This window comes from Heterocephalus glaber, unplaced genomic scaffold (assembly GCF_053883595.1).
Source record: "Heterocephalus glaber isolate CG9 unplaced genomic scaffold, H.glaber_assembly_v1.0 deba00000546, whole genome shotgun sequence".
Taxonomy (NCBI): domain Eukaryota; kingdom Metazoa; phylum Chordata; class Mammalia; order Rodentia; family Bathyergidae; genus Heterocephalus; species Heterocephalus glaber.
In genome coordinates, this window is record NW_028258147.1 from 10,132,921 (window position 1) to 10,156,007 (window position 23,087).

Here is a 23,087-nt window from a genome sequence, read left to right on the forward strand (position 1 = left end):
TATATAGATTTAATGCAATTCCAATTGAGATCCCAGCAGCATATTTCATGGACCTTGAGAAAACAATCCAAAAATTCATTTGGAACAAGAAGAGACCCAGAATAGCAAGAGCAATTCTAGGCAACAGAGATATGGCCGGGCGTATCACAATCCCCAACTTGAAACTATACTACAAAGCTACAGTGATAAAAACAGCATGGTACTGGCAAAGAAACAGACCTGAGGCCCAGTGGAACAGATTAGAAGATGCAGAAACAATGCCAGACACACTCAGCCCTCTTATCTTCGATTAAAGGGCCAAACAGCCTCACTGGAGGAAAGATAGCCTCTTTAATAAATGGTGCTGCAAAAATTGGCTTTCCACTTGCCAAAGATTAAAACTATACCTGTATCTCTCATTGTGCACTAAACTAAAATGAAAATGGATTAAAGATCTAAATATTAAAATAGAAACTCTGAACCAGTTGGAACCGAGGTTAGGTAGAACTCTTGAAGACATCAGTGTAGGAAAAGTTTTTATGAACAAAACCTCAGTTGCCAGTGAACTAGCACAAACAATCAACAAGTGGGATCTCTTCTTATTAAAAGGCTTCTGCACAGCAAGAGAAACCACCAGCAGTGTGAAGAGTCAACCCACAATGTGGGAAAATATTTTCACCTGCTCTTCCTCAGACAAAGGTCTACTATCTCAAATCTATAAAGAATTTAAAAAGATCAGACCTCCCAAATTTAAAGACCCAATCCAAAATTGGGCATCTGAAATGTACAGACATTTCTCAGACAGAGAAGTAGAAATAGCCAAGAAATACATGAAAAAAATGTTCAACATCACTGGTCATTTGAGAGATGCAAGTGAAAACAATGCTGATATTCCACTTCACTCCAGAAAAATGGCTGCTATCATGAAATCAACCAATAACAAATGCTGATGGGGCTGTGGGGAAAGAGGAATCCTGCTCCACTGCTAGTGGGAGTATAGACTGTTGCAAGCACTGTGGAAATAAGTATGGAGATACCACAAAAAACTAAGCCTGGAAGTCCCATTTGACCCTGCTATTCCACTGCTGGGGATCTTCTCCAAAGAATTAAAAGAATCATACCACAGTGATATATGTGTGCCCATGTTCAGAGAAGCACAGTTTGTAATAGCTAAAACTTGGAAACAGCCCAAATGCCCATCAACTGGAGACTGGATCGAGAAAATGTGGTTTTTTAAAAATAAAATGGACTACTATTCAGCCATAAAAAATGAGAAATTAGAGACATTTATAGCTAAGTGGATGCACATTGAGGCGATACTCTTAAGTGAAATGAATAGGACACACATGTATAAACATCGAATAGTTTCTCTGGTGTGAGAAACTGAAAGTGTAAATAAGGACTAAATGTATAATATGTAATGTGAAATAGGAAGAAAAGGGGCAAAGTGGAAGGAAGTGGAAGGGCTAGGGGAAAGGATAGAAGGGAATGGGATTAATATGAGAAAATGGAAAAATAGGAACAAAATCTTTGTAAATAGGGAGGAATGGAGGGGTTGAAGGGAGGGCTGGACAAGGGTGAAAAATCAGAACCAAGAGAGACTATGTAAAGTTGCAAATTTCCAATAATGAATGTCATTATATTGTATACCTAAAATGTACCAATGATTAGAATGAATAATCGATAATTCAAAATAGGAAGAAAAGGTCCAAAGGGGTAGGGGTAGTGGGAGGGGCAGGGGAAAGGAAAGAAGGGAAAGGAAAAATGATGAGAAATGGAAAAAATGGAAATGAAGTCTTTGTAAATAGGAAAGGGTGGAGGGCATGAAGGGAAGGCTAGGAATGGGAAAAAAATAAGAACCAAGAAGCATTATGTAAAGGTACAATTCTCAATGAGAAATGTAATTGTGTTGTATACCTACAATGTACCAATAAAAGAATTTAATAAAAAAAATTTTACATTCCAATGGGAGTCCTTTCCCAGATATACACAATAAACAAATTTTTTCTATGATGTAGTCTGTTTAATTGAAGGATTGCTCGATGAACTTTACTTACATAAAAAGCAGTCATTTCAAATTTGCATTTTAAAGTATATGTTTTAGTTTATAACAGTAAAACTACCACCTATAGCAAGATATTGAGCATTGATCTCACAAAAGAATGCCACATTATTTTTTGCATAAAATCTCTTAAATATGAAATATTATTTAATATCCTTATTTCTGCCTTTTAAAATGATACTATTTCTGTGACCTAGAGAATTTCTATTACCTTATATACTTTAATATTGTTGTATAGAAATATAGGTATCTTCCCACTCTGTGGATTGTTGCTTCACTCTATTGGTGATTTCTTTTCCTGTGCAAAAGCCTTTTACTAGAATGAGATCCTGTTTGTTTTTTCTTGTATTATTTCTCATGCAATCAGAGTTTTGTTCATAAACTCTTTGCCTACACCAAAGTCCTCAAGAGTTCTACTTATTCTCTTGTCCAGCAAATTTGGTCTTTCTGTTTTAATATTTAGATCTTTGATGCATTATGATTTTATTTTAGTGTGTCATGAGAGACAGGGGTCTAATTTTAAACTTTATCATGTAGAAAGCCAGTTTGTACAGAACCACTTATTGAAGATGCTGTCTTTTTTTCCAGAGAACGTGATTGGCCCCTTTGTCAAAGATAAGGTGGCTGAGTGTGTTTGGGTTTGTTTCTGTATCTTCTAGTGTATTCTATTGATTTTCAGGTTAGCCAGTACCATGCTATTTTTATCACAGAAATTCTGCAATTTCAAATCAAGTATTGTGATGCCCCCTGCCTTGCCCTTGTTGCCCAGAATTGCCTTTGCTATTCTAGGTATCTTCTAAGTGAATTAAAGTATTATTTTTCTCAAGTTCTGTGACATATGCTGTTGGAATTTTGATTGAGATTGCATTAAATCTGTATAACAATTTTGGAGGTATGAACATTTTCACCGTATTGGTTCTTCCTACTCAAGGACAAGGGATATTTTTCCATTTTCTGATAGATGACATTTCTCATATGAAGTACCCATGGAAAATAAATATTTGAAAAAATGTTCAACATCACTGGTCATTCCAGAGATGAAAATTTAAACAGCACTGAGATAACATCTCCCTCTGAAAGAATGGCTAATATCAAGAAATCAACCAACAATAAATGGTGGTGGGACTCTGGGAAAAAGGAACCCTTTTCCTCTGTTGGTGGGATGGCAGACTGCAACCATTGTGGAAATCAGTGTGACGATTCCTCAAAAGACTAGGATCCAAGGTTTCATTTAACTCAGCTATCCTCCTTCTCAGTATCTTCCTGAAAGAATTAAAATCATCATACTTCAGTGATATATATGCAACTATGTTTATAGCAACACAGTTTGTAATAGCTAAATCTTGGAAAAAAACAAAAGGCCCATCAACATTACTTAGTCATAAAGAAAGGTAAACTTTAGACAGTTATAGCCAAATGGGTCCACCTTCAAGCTATACTCTTAAGGGCAATAAATTGGACACACATGTGGAAATATTGCCTATCTAGTGTAAGAAACTAAAAGTGTAAATAGGCACCAAAATGTATAATAGACAATGTGAAGTAGGAAGAATTGTTTAAAAGGAAGGAGGAACTAGGGAGGAGTGAGGAGGAAAGGAAGGAAGAAAAAAGAAAATGAGAAAAGAAGGAAAAATTAGAAATGAGGCTTTTGTAAATAGGGAGGGGAAGAGAGGTTGAAAGGAGGGGAAGGGAATGGGGGAAAAGAGGAATCAAGATACATCAAGTACATATCCAAATTCTCTTTGATTAAAGTAATCAATACATATATCTAAATTGTACCAAAAATTAAAATTAAAAAATAAATATAGGTATCTTGCATCACAGAATTATTGTTCACTCAATTTGTATTTTATTGGGAATTTAGCTGGTTTATGACTATGATAATTCATATCTATCCTTGTCAATCTCTTTTTTGCTAATTTTAATGCTTCATTTTCATTTTCTAATTTTTTCCTGTTTTTTCATTTCTTTTCAATTTCAAAAGCATGAAATTGATATATTCAACTTTTGTCCACAACTCAATGGCAAATTGACTTATATGAACTGTCAGCTGATACAGTAATTACTACTTTTTCCCAAATCAGTATATCAAACAAGGTTTCACCTACCCCTGTCTAATCAGTGCTTTGGTAATTTTCTTCTTACACTATTAATATTTTAATTTTGAAAAACCAGTAATGCTATAAACATTTGTTTTATTATTCATCAAGCTTTTTTAAAATTCCTAGCATGTTAAATAATAAAACATATCAAATTAGAAGCTAAACTTATTGACCACAGATGTTTCTGATAATTTCCAAAATAAAGTAGGCTTTTCCCTTACTACCTTTAAAAAAATTGATATCTTTTACACTCGATGCATTGTACTAGGTAACTGAAGAGGCACCATGACAAAGTTTGGTGACCCTCATAATAGAGACCAATAATAAACTGTGCTTCTCTTTAGCATCAAATTTGTTTGATATATTTTTCAAATGTTGCTTAATTTTTGTCTCCTCCTCCAAAACATATACTCTATTAGCAGAAGATGTGATTTTTTAATTTTCCCTAATATCTCAATTGATTAATAATGCTTTACTCACACTTTACTAAATAATCATCTGCTAAGATTTTAATTGGTTTGAAGTAATTATCCCTGCCCCTGAGGTATGATTATGTGATAAGGTCATGGATTCACCAGAGTTTCAATCACTAGGGCAAAATAGTTAACATCTGCAACTTAAAGGAGGAAATGGTTTATTTGACTTATGGTTTCAAAGGTTTCAGTCTGTGGTTGGCTGGATCCAACACAGAGACATCATGGTGGAAGAGCACAGTAAAGCAAAGCTGCTCACTTCATGGCAGCTGGAAGCAGAGCACAGGGAGGAGAGCCACCAAGAGATATTCCCTCTACAAGCACAACCTCAGTGACTCATCTCAGAGTGTGCCCCACCTCCTAACAGCACAGTCAGCATGAATATCAGTGGAAACTCATGTGTATGGCACCCCCATAAACACCTCTCTAGGAATCTCTTAATGCAGTTACATTGACAAGATGAACTATCACAGGCTATGAAAAGCGGTTTTATCAGGAAAATGTTGAGTATGAATTTCACTTTTACACAAAGTGCAGCAGTCTTAAATACAAATTTAACCTAAGCCACAATGGTTAGCTATGGGTATAATTTTAAAAAATTTTATTACCACCTATGGAAGTAAAAAGAAACAGTGACATTAATTTTGACAATGTATTTAACCTATTATATTAACATATTTTAATTTCACTATACAATCAATGTAAATATGAAGATTTTTCCATTTTAATACTAAAGATTTTTAATGGACTGTATATTTTACATGAAGAGGACATTTAACTTCAAGCCAGCTACATTTAAAGTACACAAAATCTACATATGGGTGTGGCTATCATAAAGTTCTAGTGAGAAAAATTAGGAACTTAATTTTATTTACTTAACTGGAAAGATCTTTGAAATATCTATTAAAGTAGATGAACATATACATCGGTTACAAAATCTGATAATATATAATCAAGAATCTATCTTATCTCTCCTTTTACTGGACAAAATTGCTCAAGGTGGGCTTACATCTCTCTTTTGTTGGCTTTAATTTTACTTTACCTGTTTAGAGGAAAACTGCTATCCTATGTGCTTTCTCTTCTCCTCTCTTCACCGTTTCAATTCATTTTTCATCTTTCTTTTTATCAAAATAACTAAATGGGAAGGAAATACAAGTGAGTTGAAATTGGGGATTTGATTATTGGATTTCTGATTTTTATGTCTAATACCTGAGGTAGAAGAAACTCTTCATGCAGTAAATACTTATTTCTTCTTAATGTTTATGAAAAATTTGTTGGTGTTGTAAAATTATTTGACAGATTATATCTAAAAACTCACTTTTAGAACTTTTGTACCCCAAAATTTTCAATAGTCCAAATCCAGAGCTTGAGACAAGAAGAATGACAAGAAAAATGACTACTCTGATGCTTCTTAATCAACTTTGAATTTTCTATAGTTCAACAGGTTGGATTGTTTTCGGTGCTCTAATCATGACTTTTCAAAAGAAATATTGGTGTGCAGCAATTTCTACTCTTATTTAACTGTTTTATAACAATATTTCATTTATTTTTATGTGTATTGTGATGGCCATAAATCAAAAATAACATTTTCCAGGGTGCCTGAGCATAGATTTCCCACTCTCAGTTTATTCCATGGGCATTGCACAAACTATGACAGAATGTTGGCTTTTGTGGTTTTTCACTACTTCTAATTCTCTCCTTTGCCATTTCATTAAAGTAGGTTTACCAAGGTCTGTCTAATGTAGCTATTACTATGGATCACTGTTTAAGGCAGACCGGTTTTCAAATTGTTATGGAAAGACAAAACCCCAGGAATTATTAGGTGTCCTGTAATTCCAAAAGCAAGTAGCCATCATTTCCTTTGGCCTACGTAATATAATCTGTAGCAATTATATGTAAATACTGAACAGAATACCTAAATGCACATATTTTTAAATGTTGATACTTTAAAAATAAAATAAAAATGGGCATCAGCTCTAAGTATTGTTGATTTGGAGCTGATTTTATCTGTTCTTTTAAAAATTTTTTTCTGAAATTTCCATTTTATATCTGGCTTTTGGAAAAAACACAAATTTAGTGTTTATAAAATATAATTTATTTTTGCAATAGAAATGTGACTTTCAAAGGAATGACCTTCTAAACTGGCTAATAAAAGTGTTGATTTTAGTTCAGGGATAAGAAACTCAAAATAATTCTGACAAATGTATTTGATTAGCAACTGTATATATATATATATATATATAGAGAGAGAGAGAGAGAGAGAGAGAGAGAGAGATTAGAAACTTCCTAAGCAGACCCTATTAAATACTACTTTCAAACTACTTTTAAATGACATTTTAAACTTTTTCTCCTTTTACTCTTCATCTCTAACCTATCCATGTGTTTTGTGTTATGCACAAAAGCTGAAATTCTAATGCATTATTTCTGAATGGACTAAGTTATAATAATCATAATTAACTTATCCTAAATATTTGAAAATGGTAGTACATTGAATTTTCAATTTGGTACTTTAAAAAATGGTAGCTGACAACTATAAATTCTAAGCAGAATACAAACTCATTTTCAATGCTGTCATGAAATTATTTATTGAAGTATTTTCAGTAATGTCTCTAATCGTTGCAATTTCTCCAATTATTTTATAGCAACAATTTATAATGCCACCTTGTTTTGGATGTCTGAAGAAAAAATATTCTTCTGCATAAAAATAGGAGTCAGTATTCCCAAGTGAGAGAATTACAGCCACAGAAGGTAGCTACACTTGACCAGCTGTTCTATGCTATAGTTCAAGAAAGGATCCAAAAAAAGCAAATGTGTGTTTGGGGCAAGGTTCTTGCACTGCATCACTGACTTGATAGTGGAGCAGGGACATATGGAACTGAGAGTAAAAGAGAATGGAATTTTACCTTTATGAATACAATAAATATGTTTATATAAGCCAAAGTGTTTTCAATGTCACTGTATGACTAACGCTGAAGGAAGTCTTGTTTGTGTCTTTCAATGACATTGCTGGAATTTTTCAAGGCCATTTTGTTATGTAAAATATTGCACCTTAGAAAAATTCAGGCTTCTCCTGCTAGGAAAATAAAGTGCACTGGAAATTGTTGTCTTAGGAAATAAGTATATTTTATTTTCCACTACAAACATGGTGTAAACTTACCATTTACTAGAAAATTGATAGAATTATATTTCAAGGATACAATGTGCATGAAATGTAAACTGTCACAACTTTCCTTTGTTTCCAATCTGTTTGGCATTCCTTCTGACAAGCAAGTGTAGTTGCTTTAATAAGAACATCGTGATTATTACCCCACTGCATAAATAAGAGAGACCCAAAAGCAGTGCAGCTCTGGGTTATTTGAGGAATAGGAGGAATATCAGCAAATGCCCAATACTGAAAATAATCTTTGTTTGCATTCAGAAGAGGAAAAGGGTGGATTTTGTTTGAAAATATAAATAATTTAAAGGTTAAATAATAAATTCATTATTATGTGAAGTTCTCAAAAATATTTTACTCCAAGTTTCATGAGTTATTTTTCTACACAAATTTTCATTGCAGATATATAGATTTAAATATGGAAAAGTGCATTCTTTCTCTTAAAGAAAGTTTTATTGATATTAAAGATATTTTGTGAAGCCTGCCAAGGGGGAGAAAAAAAGAGAAGTTCTTTGTTAGCAGGCCTGTGATGGTCTTAAATTAGGATACTATTTTCTATTTTAAACCTAAAAGTCTATTTCAATTTATAATCCAAAATAATTTGTTTAGATAGGTTAAAAATAGAGAAATGATTCATCTTAGCATATCCTGAAGCTTATTTGATTTGAACTGAAAGGAACAAAAATGGAAATGCATCAGTTATCAATGGCATCGATGGCAATTTTTAGATGAACAGAAGCTCACTTACTTTACTAAAAAGACCTAAAAAGACTGAAAAAGTTGAGTAGCTGCAATCTCATTTCTGTGTAATGTGAATTTTTGAAGCATTGCTATTCAAAGTGTGAACCATGGACAGAGGCATAGGTATACCACACTTGAGAGTGTGCTGGAATTCTAGAGTCCACACAGATCTTCTGAATTTTAACAAATAATTGAAGAAACATTTTCTAAAAGGAAAAGGGAAAAAATAAAAGGAGAAGGGTGGTATAGTAATAATAAAATTATCAATTTTCCTTTGATTGCTTTCTCATTTCAAAAGTAATCTCATCAGTCATGGCCAGTGATAAAATATTTTAAATATGATAAGAACACAAAGTCAAACTCAAAAATAAGTGTTACAGATGAGATTAAGACAGAGAATAGATTAGACCATATATAGTTTGAAAAGTGACAGGGTGGTTTCATAATAAGTTGAACTTTAATGAATTTTAAGAGTCAGTTCAGCAGAGCCCCAATACTCAACTGCTCAGGTGTAACAAGCCCTATATAATTCCATGTGTAACAAAGTTATAGAGCTAGTCTTCAGATTAAAATCTTGCTTGGGCTGTCATACAGACATCTGGAAAATAAATTAGTAAAACATGTTCATGTATCCTGTAAAGGTAGACACTATGCAAAATGATTTTACATCTAACAAAAAGCTATAAAGGAAACTATGAGCAATGACTTGAAATATGGGAGATATTATTACCTTGAATAGTTTAAGCATGCAAGGTCATTGTCAAGATGACAGACATACTTAAAAATTTTGTCTATTTTATGAGTAATATATAGTAGTAGAATTTGATGTTGTGTAATTTCTTAATAGAAAAATACATGTTTACATGAATGGAAGGCCAGAAATAAGAAAGTATAAAGACAATTTCTAACAAATAGAAAATATGACAAACCATATAATTCAGTTTAAATATAACAGTTTTCCTTACAGGGATTAAATAAATCTAAAAAGTTAAAAAAAGCTAAAAATATACAAATGATAAGCTAAAATTAAAGTTTTTAAAAAGCTGAGAATAAAATAATAAGTGAATATGCAATCAATATTAACCACAAGAAATTTGTAAAAGATATTTTACTATTAGAAAAACTAAGAGGTTGGCGAAGTAACTCACTTTTCTAGCATGTAGAAGACCCTGGCTTCAATCCCCAGCATCACACACAAAAAATAGAAACTAACCTAGATAAAATACTAATGGTAGCAATATTACTGTGCACTATGAAATGGTAGGTGGGATAATTTTTCAATCTGAAGATAAAAGCTAAAATATTACAACAAAGTTTAAAGTATATACGAAAAAATTAAAGAACAGAAATATGATAAACTCACCCAGAATCTAAACATGACATTGAAGTATAAAACACTGATAATTGAATTGAAATACAAATTTATAAAAATATAGATGATTTCAACCCACCTTTTATAAAGCTTTATATAATTCATATTTGAAAATATGCTTATGCATGACAGCTAATCAAATTACCCAATAATACACGAATGTTTTATTAAAACAATTGAGGATATTTAAAGTTTATCTTTAGAAATTACAAGTGATAATATAATTCTGGTTAAGTTTTTTTAAAGTAATAGTATTAAATAAGATAAATAAAAGGTTTTTACATACTTATAAACCAAAGCCAGCTTATGTTTCCAGAAATATGGAAAAGACATACTTTTTTATTTAATACTTTATTATTAGTAAACACTTTGAGATTATAAATAAAGCAAAAAAATCCAAATAAAGACAGATCAACTAAGAACATATTGCGAACACAAGAGATGACAGAAAGGTGAATTCATTGGATTTTCATTTAACCTCCTGTGTCCCAGAATAGGAGCTAAAGGCAGAAGTAGCCTACAGATATCAACTGATTGCTGCATAAAAGCAAAACAAAACAAAACAAAACAATTTGACTATTAAGCCAGATTGTCAACTTTGTTGGCTTGGAAGCCCCCAAGGAGATTAATAAACACATTTTAGGGTGTATCTGCATGAGTCAAGGAGGTGCGACCTTGGAGTTTACATTGGGTTGCCTGCTCCTTCCTCTCTGGTGCTGCTTCCCTATCATAAACTAAACAGTTTTGCTCCACCGTTCTGTTCCTGCATTAGACCCAGCTGATACTGGATGGAATTTCCTAAAACCATGATCAAAAATAAACCCTTCCTCCTTTAAGCTGGTTTATCAAGTATTGGGTCTCAGCAACATTCAGCTGACAAACACAGTAAACTAACAAAATTCCTATTCTCTGCAGCCAAAGGACCTGAAAGAGAGAAAACATTTAGACAGTAATTGCTCTACTCCATCCAGATGCCATAGAAAAAGTGGTACACTGTGTGGGGAGTCTAAACTTCCATACTTGCCAGCTATAAAGAGATGCCCAAAACAGTGCCATGAAAACTCAAAGAAGACTGAGCAGGAAGCAAGGAGTTTCATTTGCACTGAGGTTTAGTAGAACACTGTCAAAAACCAGTTCATGATGATGCTAGTGGAGAATATCTACGGAACCCAGATTTCTACCTCTACACTAACAAGGTGTATGTTATGGATTGAATTCTCTCCCCCACCCCAAATCATACATTGAAGTTCTATCCTGTTAAAGTGACTATCTTTACAGATAATTTCTTTAAAAATACAATTAAGGTTAAATGAGATCACAAAGACGTTATCCTAAACTAAATGACTGATTTCTTCATAAGAAGAGGAAGAGACACTGAGGACTCACTTATAAATAAAAGTTCATGTGAGGACACAGCAAGGAAGCAGCCATCTGCAAGACATAGAGGCCTCAGGAGAAACCCAAATCTGCTAGGACCTGATTTTAGACTTCCAGCCACTAAAACTGTAAGAAAAAAAATCTCAGTTGATTATCCCATCTGTGGTATTTTATTTCAGCAGTCCTAGCAAACATACAAAGTTCATTTCCCATCACTCCTCTGGTGAGGTCAAAACAAGCCAGGGAATCAGCTGGTTTTATATTACCTTTACTAATAAGACCACCACCTTCATGGTGACAGAGATGGCCAGGTTGGGAGAAGTAAGGAGCTATTTCTACCATGATATGTTATGTTAGAATTTTCCAGAAGATTTTGAAGCAGAAATTCTAAAATTTCTTCAATAAACAATTGCAAATATGGTTGAAATAAATAAAAATACAGAAAGTATCAGAAAAGAAAAATCATCAAAATATAGGATACAAAAAACAAATATAAAAAATGAATATTTGTAACAAAAATATAATATATAGAATACATAGAATAAGAAGTCACTGAACAGGTTCAAGAAAATATGAGCAGTGGTAAAGGTGAAAAAATGTATGAAATTAAGGATAGAACAAATGAAAGCATGAAATATCAGCAACAGAGAGAACACAGACTGAACCAATATAAACTCAGGGACTTATGGGATGATAATAATGACATACCATTTATGTCATCTGACTATTAGAAGGGGGAAAGAGAGAGATAGTTAAAAAAGGCTCCATGAAACAATGTCTCAATGAAACTATCTCTCAATGTGAATAAATAAAAGTCCACAAAGTTGGAAAGGAACTTAACCTCATCAAATACCAGGGTCTCATCAACATTTATAAACCACTTCTGCTTCCAACTGCAGAAAATACATTCTTTTTCAGTGGCCATTGAACATATATATCATTTCTTATTTGGCAATATGAACTTAACAAATTTAAAAATTGAAGTCATACAAAGTATGTTTTACAACTGCAATTAAATCAAAGTAGAAATCAGCACCATAAACATTTGAAAAATAACCAAAAGCATAGGTCAGAAAGTTGTTATGAGGGATATAAAACCATATATAAGGCCGGTGATTTAGCTCAGTGGTTTGGCGGCCTGCTGTGCAAGCGCAAGGACCCGAGTGCAAGTGCAAGGACCCGAGTTCAATCCCTGGTACCAAAAAAAAAAACCCCATATATAAAACTAAATGAAAATTCAACATACTAAATTAGTTGAGCAAAACTAAAGTAACACTCAGAGGAACTATTACATTACTAATGGCTTACATTCTATGACAGAAAAGATCTCAAATCCATAATCTAAGCATTCACCTCAAGAAAAGAACAAAATGAAGCCAACAAAAACACAAGGAAGATGATAAACTAGTACAAATGAATAAAGTTGAAAAAAGTAGGAAAAATTATTGAATGAAAAAATTTTCTCTTTAAAAGAGTAATAAAGTTGATAAACCTCTAGCAAGACTACCAAAAACTAAAAAGAGAAGACAAAAGTGAGCAGCAACAGAAATGTCCTCAAAGTATAATTACACTCTGCAGAACTCAAAAGACAATAAATGAATATTTTGATCAAATCTACAAACATAAATTGAATATTTTAGATGAAAAAAACCAAATTCCTCATGAAGCACAATCATTCATTATTAAATTGATAATATGAGTAGCCATATAAGCAAAAAGGAAGGTAAATTTATAATTTAAATACTCTCACAAAAGAAATATCCAGGCACCGACATTTGACCAGGGAATTCTACCAAAAATTTTATACCATCACATTAGTTCTTCACAATTTTTCTAGCAATCTAAAAAGAGAAATTATTTCCTAATGTATTCTATGAGGCTAGTATTAACCTGATATCCAAACAAGAGCATATAAAAGTAACAAGTCTAAAGATCAATATTCCTTATGAATAAGATACAAAATATTGGATACATAAATGTTAAATATAATTTAGTGATATGTAAGATATTATAAATTATAACCATGTGGGATTAATTACAGTTATGAAAGGATGGTTAGATATTTGAAAATCAGTGTAATACATTGTATTAATGTAGTAAAGAAAAAAAGACACATGACTGCATCATTACATACAGAAAAAATATTTTACAAAATTCAACATCCAGTTACTATAAAAAACCTTGATAGACAATAAGTACAGATAATCACTTCCTCAGATTGAAAAATACCATTCTCACAAAACATTGGATGTTTTTACAAGTACGAAAGTGAATGGTTTCTCCCTAGGATTGGGAACGCGATAGGATACAGCCCATCATCACTCCTATTAAACATGGTACTGTAAGTGCTATTCAGTACAATAAAGACGAAAACTAAATAAAAGTGATATAAAATTCAAAGGAATAAATTTTCATCCTATTTTCAGAAGACAGTTTTTAACTTTTTAACACTCTCCATAATTTAAAAAAAACTTCCTAAATGCAATAAGTGGCTTCATCAATATATGATCCAAAAGACCAACATAAAAACAAAATTTTCTATGCACTGAGTGAATATTAAAATTATAATTTTATACCAATTCTTTCAAATACAAAAGTGAAATATTTATGTGTGAGTCTAACAAAATATAAGCCTTTTTGCCAAACAAAGCAAAAATAAAAAATAAAAATCTAAGATCTCTGAGGCAGACTGTGTTTATAGATTCAAATAACATATGAAACATATCAATTCTTTTAAAGTTGATGCATAGGTTGAAAACAATTCCCATCAGTGGTGAGGATTTTTTTGCATATATAGGCAAAAATATTTATGAATTTATATATATAGATAAGAGGTAAGTTATATGAGATATATTTGAAAAAGAACAATGTAATACATACCTATTTAATTTTAAGTTTTATTACATAGCTAAAATAATAAAAAATATGAGATACTGCTACAAGGATAAACACATAGATCCATAAATAAAGAATCTAAAAATAAATCTATGAAATATGCCTGGTTTCTGAAAGTTTCAAATGCAATTCAATAGCTATAGAAATAAATCACACCAAACAAGCTAACATTTAATATAAACTTTATATTATAAATTAAATGTAAAATATGAAACTATATAATTTTTAGGTAAAAATGTCTAGAAGACAGTTTTTGCAATTTAGGTGCAGGCAAAGTATTTAGAATTAACTTAAAACATGATCTCTAAAAGAAAATATTTCACATTGAACCTTGTCCATATTGATTTATTTTTCCTCTGTAGAAGACCCTGCAAAGAAGAATGAAATTAAATATTTGCAAGCAAGATATTTGACAAAGGACTGGTATCTGGATTATGTAAAAAGCTCTTAAAATTCAATAGTTAAAAAGCTATTTAGAACATTTACAAAAATATAAACAGATATTTCACTAAAAAGTATACAGAGTGGTAAAAAGTCCATTATTACCTGTGACCATTAATCATGACTGTCAACTTGATTGATTTAAAAACACCTGGCAGAGCAGGGAAGCATGCTTCTGGGTGTGTCTATGGGGTGTTTCCAGAGGACAGTAGCATGTAGATCAGGAAAATGAGGCATAAAGACCCACTCTAATTGTGTGTGTTAGCATCCAACAGGCTTTCAGGCTGGACAGAATGAAAGAGGAAGGAAGAAGTTGGTGTAGATTTGAAAAAGGGCCCTTCTGAGTGGGCATGTCCTTTGCTACTGCTGCCCGCTGTGGACATCAGACTCCAGTTTCAAAATGTACACATATTAATGATTCTTCAGAGAGCTTTCAGGCCTTCCATCTCAAGACTGGCATCCAATCTTTGATCCTGATCCTCCAGCTCTATATCATGGGGATAGCCACTGACCTGAAAGCTTAAGAAATCTTATTGAATTAGCAATGTAATCCATTACCCAATAGAAAAATGCAGATTAAAGTCATAATGTATATCATTACACAATCATCAAAATATATTTAAAAATTGTGATACCATCAGGGAAATCAACAATGCAGAGGAGAATAATCATTCAAACATTGTTCATGGAATCACAAAACAGCTTCTCTTGAAAACAGTCAATTTTTTAACCAATTTAACGTGTACTTACTAAACAACAGTATAATCTTAATCCAGGATTTTTATGCCAGAGAAATGAAAATTTATATAAACAAAAACTTACACAAAATATTCTTACTAGTTTTATTTATAATAGCTCCAAATGGAAAACTTTCCCTATACCTTTTCTTAATGGGTGATTGGTTAAAAATCTTTGTGATCCCATGCCATTGAGTATTTCTATACAATGACAAGGAAACTACTGTTACAGTAGGCAACAAATGAGACAAATTATCAAAGATATCTAATGACCTAATAAAGTCAATTCCACTGGTATTTTATTTTCTCTATTAACCCTTTACTGAAATATACTCCACATTCTCATAACATTCATTCCTTTTTATCTTTATAGTCCTTGGTTGGAATCCAGGGCTTTCACACTCAGCTACATCCCCAAACTTTTAAATACATATTTTCATTTTGAGGCAGGGTCTCACTAAGTCGCCCAGGCAAGTCTCCAACTTGAGATCCTCTTGGCTCACTCTCTCTCTGTTCTGAGATTACAGGTGTGCACCAACACAGCTGGAATAATATTTACTCTTCTGAGTATTAGTATGCATGATTATTAATATATTCTCAGCTTTATGCAACCATCACCACTACATAAAACATTTTCATTACCTGTCATGTAACCTCAGTTCCCATTAGCATTATCCGAGTTTATTTTTCTTATTTAAGCTTGTTTTGGAAAAACACTGATATTTTAACAGATGTTGTGTTGAATCTCACAAACTGGAGGAAATTGACATCTTTAAAATACAGTCTTCATGTACATGAAAATAGAATGACTTCATTAAGTCTTTCAGTGATTTTAATTTTCAGAGTACAAACATTGTATTACTTTCTTCTACTGATATCTTAAGATTTTCTACATAAAAATTCATGTCACCTGAAAATAGTTTTACTTATTCTTTTCTTTCTTTTACTTACATTTCTTGATAAATGCCTAGGGTAGAATTAATGCAATGCTGAACATAAGGGGCAAGAGTAAAAACCTACTTCTTCTTTCCAGTCTTTGAGTGAAAGTATTCAGTCTTTCAGCACTGTGTTTGATGTTAACTCAGGAATTCATAGGCGCACCTCATCATGTTGAAGAGGACCCTTATATTCCTATTTTGCTGAGTGTTTTTAACCATGAAAGGATGCTGGATTTTGCTCTATTTTCCCAGTGTCTTTTAGTGCATGTGAGGAAAATTGCACAGTTTCTCTCCTACTTTATGCTCAGGCAATACATTTCCAAAATTTAATGAAGGTAGGTCTCTTCCAATTCAATTAAATTCTGAGACTACCTAGATACATCATCAGAGTCCATAGCTTGAAGGTTCCATCCTGCAAAAGTGTCCCCCACTTCAGACACCAGCACAAGATTTATGTTCTGGCATTTGCTTTTGATTAATCTGCCATAAATTGAGGTTCCCATGAACCCTTCCTCAGGTTCCATTAAGTTGCCAGAACTTATTTGCATACATCTGCTAGAAATACTTGGGGTACATCGACTCACTTATTATAACGTATTTACAAAGGATATTGATAAACTCCTAGATGGGAGAGATGCAGGAAATGATGTATGGAAGAAGAGACAAGAAGCTTCTATGCTCTCTCTTTAAGTATCAGTCTCCAAGAACCTCAGTGTGGTAAGCTATCCAGGAACTCCCAGAAGGCAGTCCTTTGAATTTGTATTGAGGCATCATTAAGTATGAATGGAAAGGGGTAGAAAGTCCCAGCCCTTTTCAAAACAGCAAACTCATAAAGGATAATTTTGATGAAAAGCATAACTAAATGCATGAAAACCAAAGAAAAGGAAAAGACATTTGGAAAAATTATACATTTCATAAACAGAAGAAATAATGGGAAATGATTACTCAGTTACCAGATATCAGGTAAGCAAAAGCAGACTAGAAAAATATCTTTATGTGCTTAAAGAAAAAAATGTCAATTGAGAATTCAGTGAAAATATTATTTAAGGATAAATTTGAAATCAACACATGTTCAGGTAATGGAATAGTAACAGTTATCTGGAAGCATTCAAGCCAAACAAACATTCCCACCTCACCAATTACCAAGAAAAATGATTTATCCCAGTCAGAGTGGAAAACCTTGTATTTCATGGGACATTATCTGTTACACTCAGAATGCTCTTTTCTCAGGTGTAAGGGCAAGGGCTGGAGATTTAGCTCAGTGGTGCTGCATCTGCCTTGCAAGCACAAGGTCCTAAGTTCAATCTCAGGTACCAGAAAGAAAAATTCAGATGTAAAGACAAATAAGTCATAAACAAAACAATGTACTAAACCTAGCTAAAAACTCAAAGCCAAAACAGGACATGTTAACTATTAATATGTTAATTTATATATTCATTTACTTCCAAGTAGATTAACAGCACCCAAAATAAATGCATGAGTGTTTGTAGCATGGAAGAACACCTAGCAAACATAAGGAAAACTAATGTCATCTGGGATCTAGTTTATAGCTATCAAGTATGTAAAAAAATTGATGATATGACCCATGGTTTTAATAAAAATAATTAAAATTGACTCAGATTCAATACCATAAAACTAATAACTATATATAACTAATAAAAAGAACAGTAAAGGACATAAATGAATATTAATTATATATAAATTTATATTTTGTTTGCAAGAAAGACAGTTCATGCTTTAAGCTACCATAGCACAACTGAAAAATAAATAAAGTTTTAGTCATAATAGAACAAAAGAAATAAAATTTTTAGAAATAAAATAGCAAAAGCAATTCAATGACACTATAATGAAAAACAGAACATTGTTTACTCAAAGTAAACTACATTAAATAGACTACTTCTTGATTATTGTTTAGAGAAATCAATAATCAATATTCAATATTACTGGATATTGAGTTATAGATTCAAAGTAATACAACATTTAAAAAATAAAAGGAAAAAACAAAAAAGTTTTAAGTTCCATCAAAGCAAAGAAAGGGAAAAAATTCCTCCAGGATGAAGGAGATTAAAATAATATGTGATTCTGAAATGGATATATTCCCTATAATGAACATCAGTGGGCAATTAGTGAGAAAGAACTGGGCCTAATGATTAGAGAACAGTTATGTATATCAAACAAAATGTTATGTATTTGTAGGTTTGGATTTAATTAAATTGTAAGAAAAATTATATAGAAATTTTAAATGGAAAGAGCAGCATATATCACATATTTTATAGATTGATTGAATTTTTAATATTCTCACCACAAAAAATGACAAGTATATGAGTGATGGATATATTAATTAGCCTCATTTGTTTATCCCACAGTGTTTGCATATATCATAACATCACATTGTGCCCAATACATGTATAAAGTTTTACTTGTGAATTTAAAGTAAACTAAAATATTAAAGTAATAATTAAATTAAAAGTTGAGAAGATGCATGGACAGCAGCCATCCTTTGAGACTCCTCTAGCACACAATATTTACTAAAGAAAAGCCTGGGGCTGTTTAATGAGGGAAAGTAAGACATCTTTACCTCAGGTCAATATGAAAAGTTAAGCACATTAAAGGCATTAAAATAAAGTTACATTGACCTTTCAAATTACTAGGAAGTACTTCCATTTTCATATTCAAATTTATAATTTAAAAGCTCTATAAGCATAAAGAAGCTAACTCAATAGGACTTTCACACTCAAAATTATTACACTTACTGTTATTAAATTTCAAATATTTCCATTTTAGTATATATTATACCACATTCATATGTTAATTTTTCAGCATATAATAGCCAATTTATTATAATCTGTATGCCAAATCTATTTTCCCTAACTTTAGATAAAAACCTTACAGAAATAGTTTTAAATGATCAAATATATTTACTCTCTGTGAAGTAAACACAGTGAATTGGAAATTTCTATTATATTTCAAAAATGCTCCCAAAAGGTTCAACAACAGTATTAAACTAATAACACAAAGTACTTTCTCTAAGTATATATGGAATATTTCATAACTTAGGAAAAACTTAGTGAAACCAATGAAGGATATTATTTTTTCATTAATTATAAATCCATTTCCAAAGAAGTGTGATTTGAGGAGGGCAGCTCAGATTTGGTTAGTAGAACCAAGTGAGGAGGATGACTATGTGAATATATCATAGTGAGGGAAAGTCCTTGCCATTGAAGGTGATTTTCACTTTACATAAATAGAAGAAACTTTGGGGGAAAAAGACTGAAAGGAAAGTGAGCAAACAAAACAAAACAAAAACAGCTGTTAATCTAGGCTTCTAGAAGATAAACTATATGATAGGCCCAAGGACAATTCAAAATCTGCCAACCACAGCTTCCTGGGGACTCTGCCAATAGGCAATGCAATTGCTAGAAAAAGTATTTCATAGATTGACAGCAGAACTCCACCATGGCTGTCAGGGCTTTAATGGTGACCCAAGGTTCTGCCCTTCTCAACAAAGTATGAACAGCAACTCAGAACTTAGAAAAGTTGAAATACAAATTAATGATATGCACGTGGTCATAAAGAGTCATTTCACATGAATATATAAATGACATTTAATGTAACACATAGATACACTTATGGGATTGGAAGACTGTTTTTTAACAAATTTGATTTATATGTTTAGAATTCATACTTTTAAAACGAAATAATATTAGTCTTATTTGATCATAAGCAAATTTAATACATCCATGTTATTTTTCAATATAAATTTTTAGTTTCTTCACTTTACTAGTACTCTTCAAAATACTATATCATTTTCATCTTGTTAAAATTATTTCTTCGAATTAATTATTTTTTATTTTGTTTAAGTTAAAATAATTTTTAATTTGTTTTTAGAAAGTTAAAGTTCCAATGTTACCATTAAGAGATTCCTGTGACATCTAATACAGCCTTTGGCACAAAAAGGGTTCTTTATTTTATATATTGATAATATTGCAAATACCTAAAAAGAAAACATTATTTAAATGTAAAAATTATTTTAAATTTTCTTTTGATCTTGAATTGTCCAGAGGTAGATATAATACCAATAGGCTATGAATTTAGAGCACTTCTTATTTAAAACATGTGAATTATTGTGTTTCATTATCTTTTATCACAACTATTATGTGAACTTTTTAAAATATAAAATTATTGAAAAGAAATTGGATAGGATAAATATCTTCATGTGACAGTCTTTGTGAAGTAGAAGTGATCTTGTTGGGCATATGTTGGAAAAACCTTCAGTGCACAAGCACATACACACATACACACATACACAAGTAAACTTATTTAATCAAAGTTAAGAGAAACAGTATAAGCATGCGCTGGACCACCGAACTACTCCTCGAGTCCCTCTGACAATTATTTTCTACTTTGTTGCTACTCAAGTAATTTTCAATGAGTTTTGGTTGTTTCTCATCTGACTTTGAAGTAAAAGATAATTGAGACAGTATTTAGTATGTATACCCTAAGTGCAATTTTTATTGCTATTGGTAATATAATCGAGTAGGGTTATGGGCTGAGGGCTTACAAAATAAATAGAATTGCATATAGCTAACAATAACAGTAGAGAAGTTACAGTCTACTTAATAGGCTTCGTAAAAGATACATTTTCTAATGCAAATTTACTATAGCCAGCATTGAGGGAATGGCGAATATAAAATGGGAAATAAAAATGTGGTCCACAAAAACCAAGCAACTATTCAAGCAATGATTTTTTTGTAAGTTTGTTATGATATATTATTGAATGAATCTAAACAAGCTACCAAATGGAAAAACATACATTATACTAAATGTCACCAGCATGAATTAAACTTTTATGATAAACTTCTACTAAACCAATTCAATTACAGGAAGTTTTTAAGTAAATTTGCAATTTGCTTAAAATACAACTAGATGACCCTCTTAGGAACAAAATAGTCACATTTTGGTTATCTTCCCATGGATATAATTTAAAATACTTCATACGTGGAGAGTGCCTTAAGTCAAATTATATTTTTCACTGGCAAAATAAAATACAGCTTGCTTGATAGTTTAGTAATTGTTCCAATATTAGAAAGTAAATAATAGTGTAAATTTGTATAAAACATTTTTATGCTTAAATCTGGATTTTTTTCATTTTTTGACTTTGACTACAATTGGTTTTAGTTAATTTTCTGTATGGTTTACCTACAGGTTTGGTATAAGGGTTGATATTGATTTATATTTAATTTTGGTGAAATTTACTTTCAGGTTTTGTTTGTTTGTTTGGTGAGCAGATTAATTAGTTGCTTTCTCATTACTGGGACAAAATACTTGAGACCCACAACTTAAAAGAGTAGGAGGGGTTAATTTTGACTCAGAGTTTCAGAGGATTCAGTCCAATCCATGCTTGCCAGGAAATAGAGTGGAAGAGAGGAGGAAGAGGGGAGGAGCTGGGACAAGACTATGCACTTCCAAGTGACTCACTAAGCCCTACCTCCTAATTGTCCATTTGGCTATGAAGTCACCAGTGGATTAATCCACTGATGCCATAGTGCCCCCATGATTCAGTCATCTTCCAAACGTCCAATCTCTGAACACATGAGACTTTTGTATTACATTTTAGACCTAAACTATAACAGGAAGGATATGAATTTCCAATTGTTACAACACTCTGTTGAAAATGCTATCCTTTCTCCATTGAATTGCTTTGGTTGTTTTGTCAAAAATTAGTAGCTCGTATTTGTTTGGAATAATTTCTAGGCTTTCTTTCTTGGACTGGGGATCAAATTCAGGACCTTGCACTTAACGAGCCAGGTGCAGCATCACTGAGCTAAATCCCCTGCTCAGTGTGTAACAGTTTTCAGCATCTGCTTATTAGAAAACTTAACTAACTAGCTAAATATTAAAATAGGAGTGGCATATCTGATATGAAATGCTTGTGTTCTAATCTTCATTCCTGTACTTTTGTAGCTGAGTGTTACAGGAAAATTTATTTAACTTCTCCATTTTTTATACATCTATAAAATTGGAATAATAATGGTATTTATTACATAGGGTTGTTAAGAAGATCACAGGAGATAATATATGTTAAATATTTTACACAAAGCCTGGCACTTAGGAAATGCTAAAATGTTAGTTATTATATAATTATTTTGATGGATGTATGAGTATAAATATTAGTTATCATGAGACATAATGTTTCACTAAATTATCAACATTAATTGGTTTGAGGGCTCTAAGTGATAAAGAAACATATTTTATATTACATATCTCTGTGTTATTTAGGAAAAATTATATTATAAAATCTGTTTTATCTAATTCTCTAATATGTGTATCTGTCTATTGATTTTGACCTTTTCCTTAGACACATTTTTCTTTTAATTCTAATTATTTCTTACCAAGAAGTTATTACACATATTATTTTTTACATATTCTATGGTCCTCTGATTAGATTGAGTGATGACTCCCTTAACTGCCCTAAAGGCCCAACTGCAGCTTCTGAGGATCTCTTCCTCAGGGGTCTCCTTCTCAACTTCCCAGGGGGCCGATTTCTCATTTACTCCACAGCTACACAGAGGGCTTTCTTTTAAGAATGCAGGAGACTTATAGTTACCCAAACCAGAGATATATCCAAGGAAACTTCAAAGGTCATGTGAATTCACTTATTATTTTCCCCTCTAGAAATTCATGGTATTTCATTTTAATTTGCATGGAAATTTTTTTTACTACCTCCTTCTCATTATTGAAAAAATTTGTTTTATTTCAGTAATCTGAAAAGTAATGAGAATAACACTCTAAATGTTTGTGAGAATTTTTTCTATT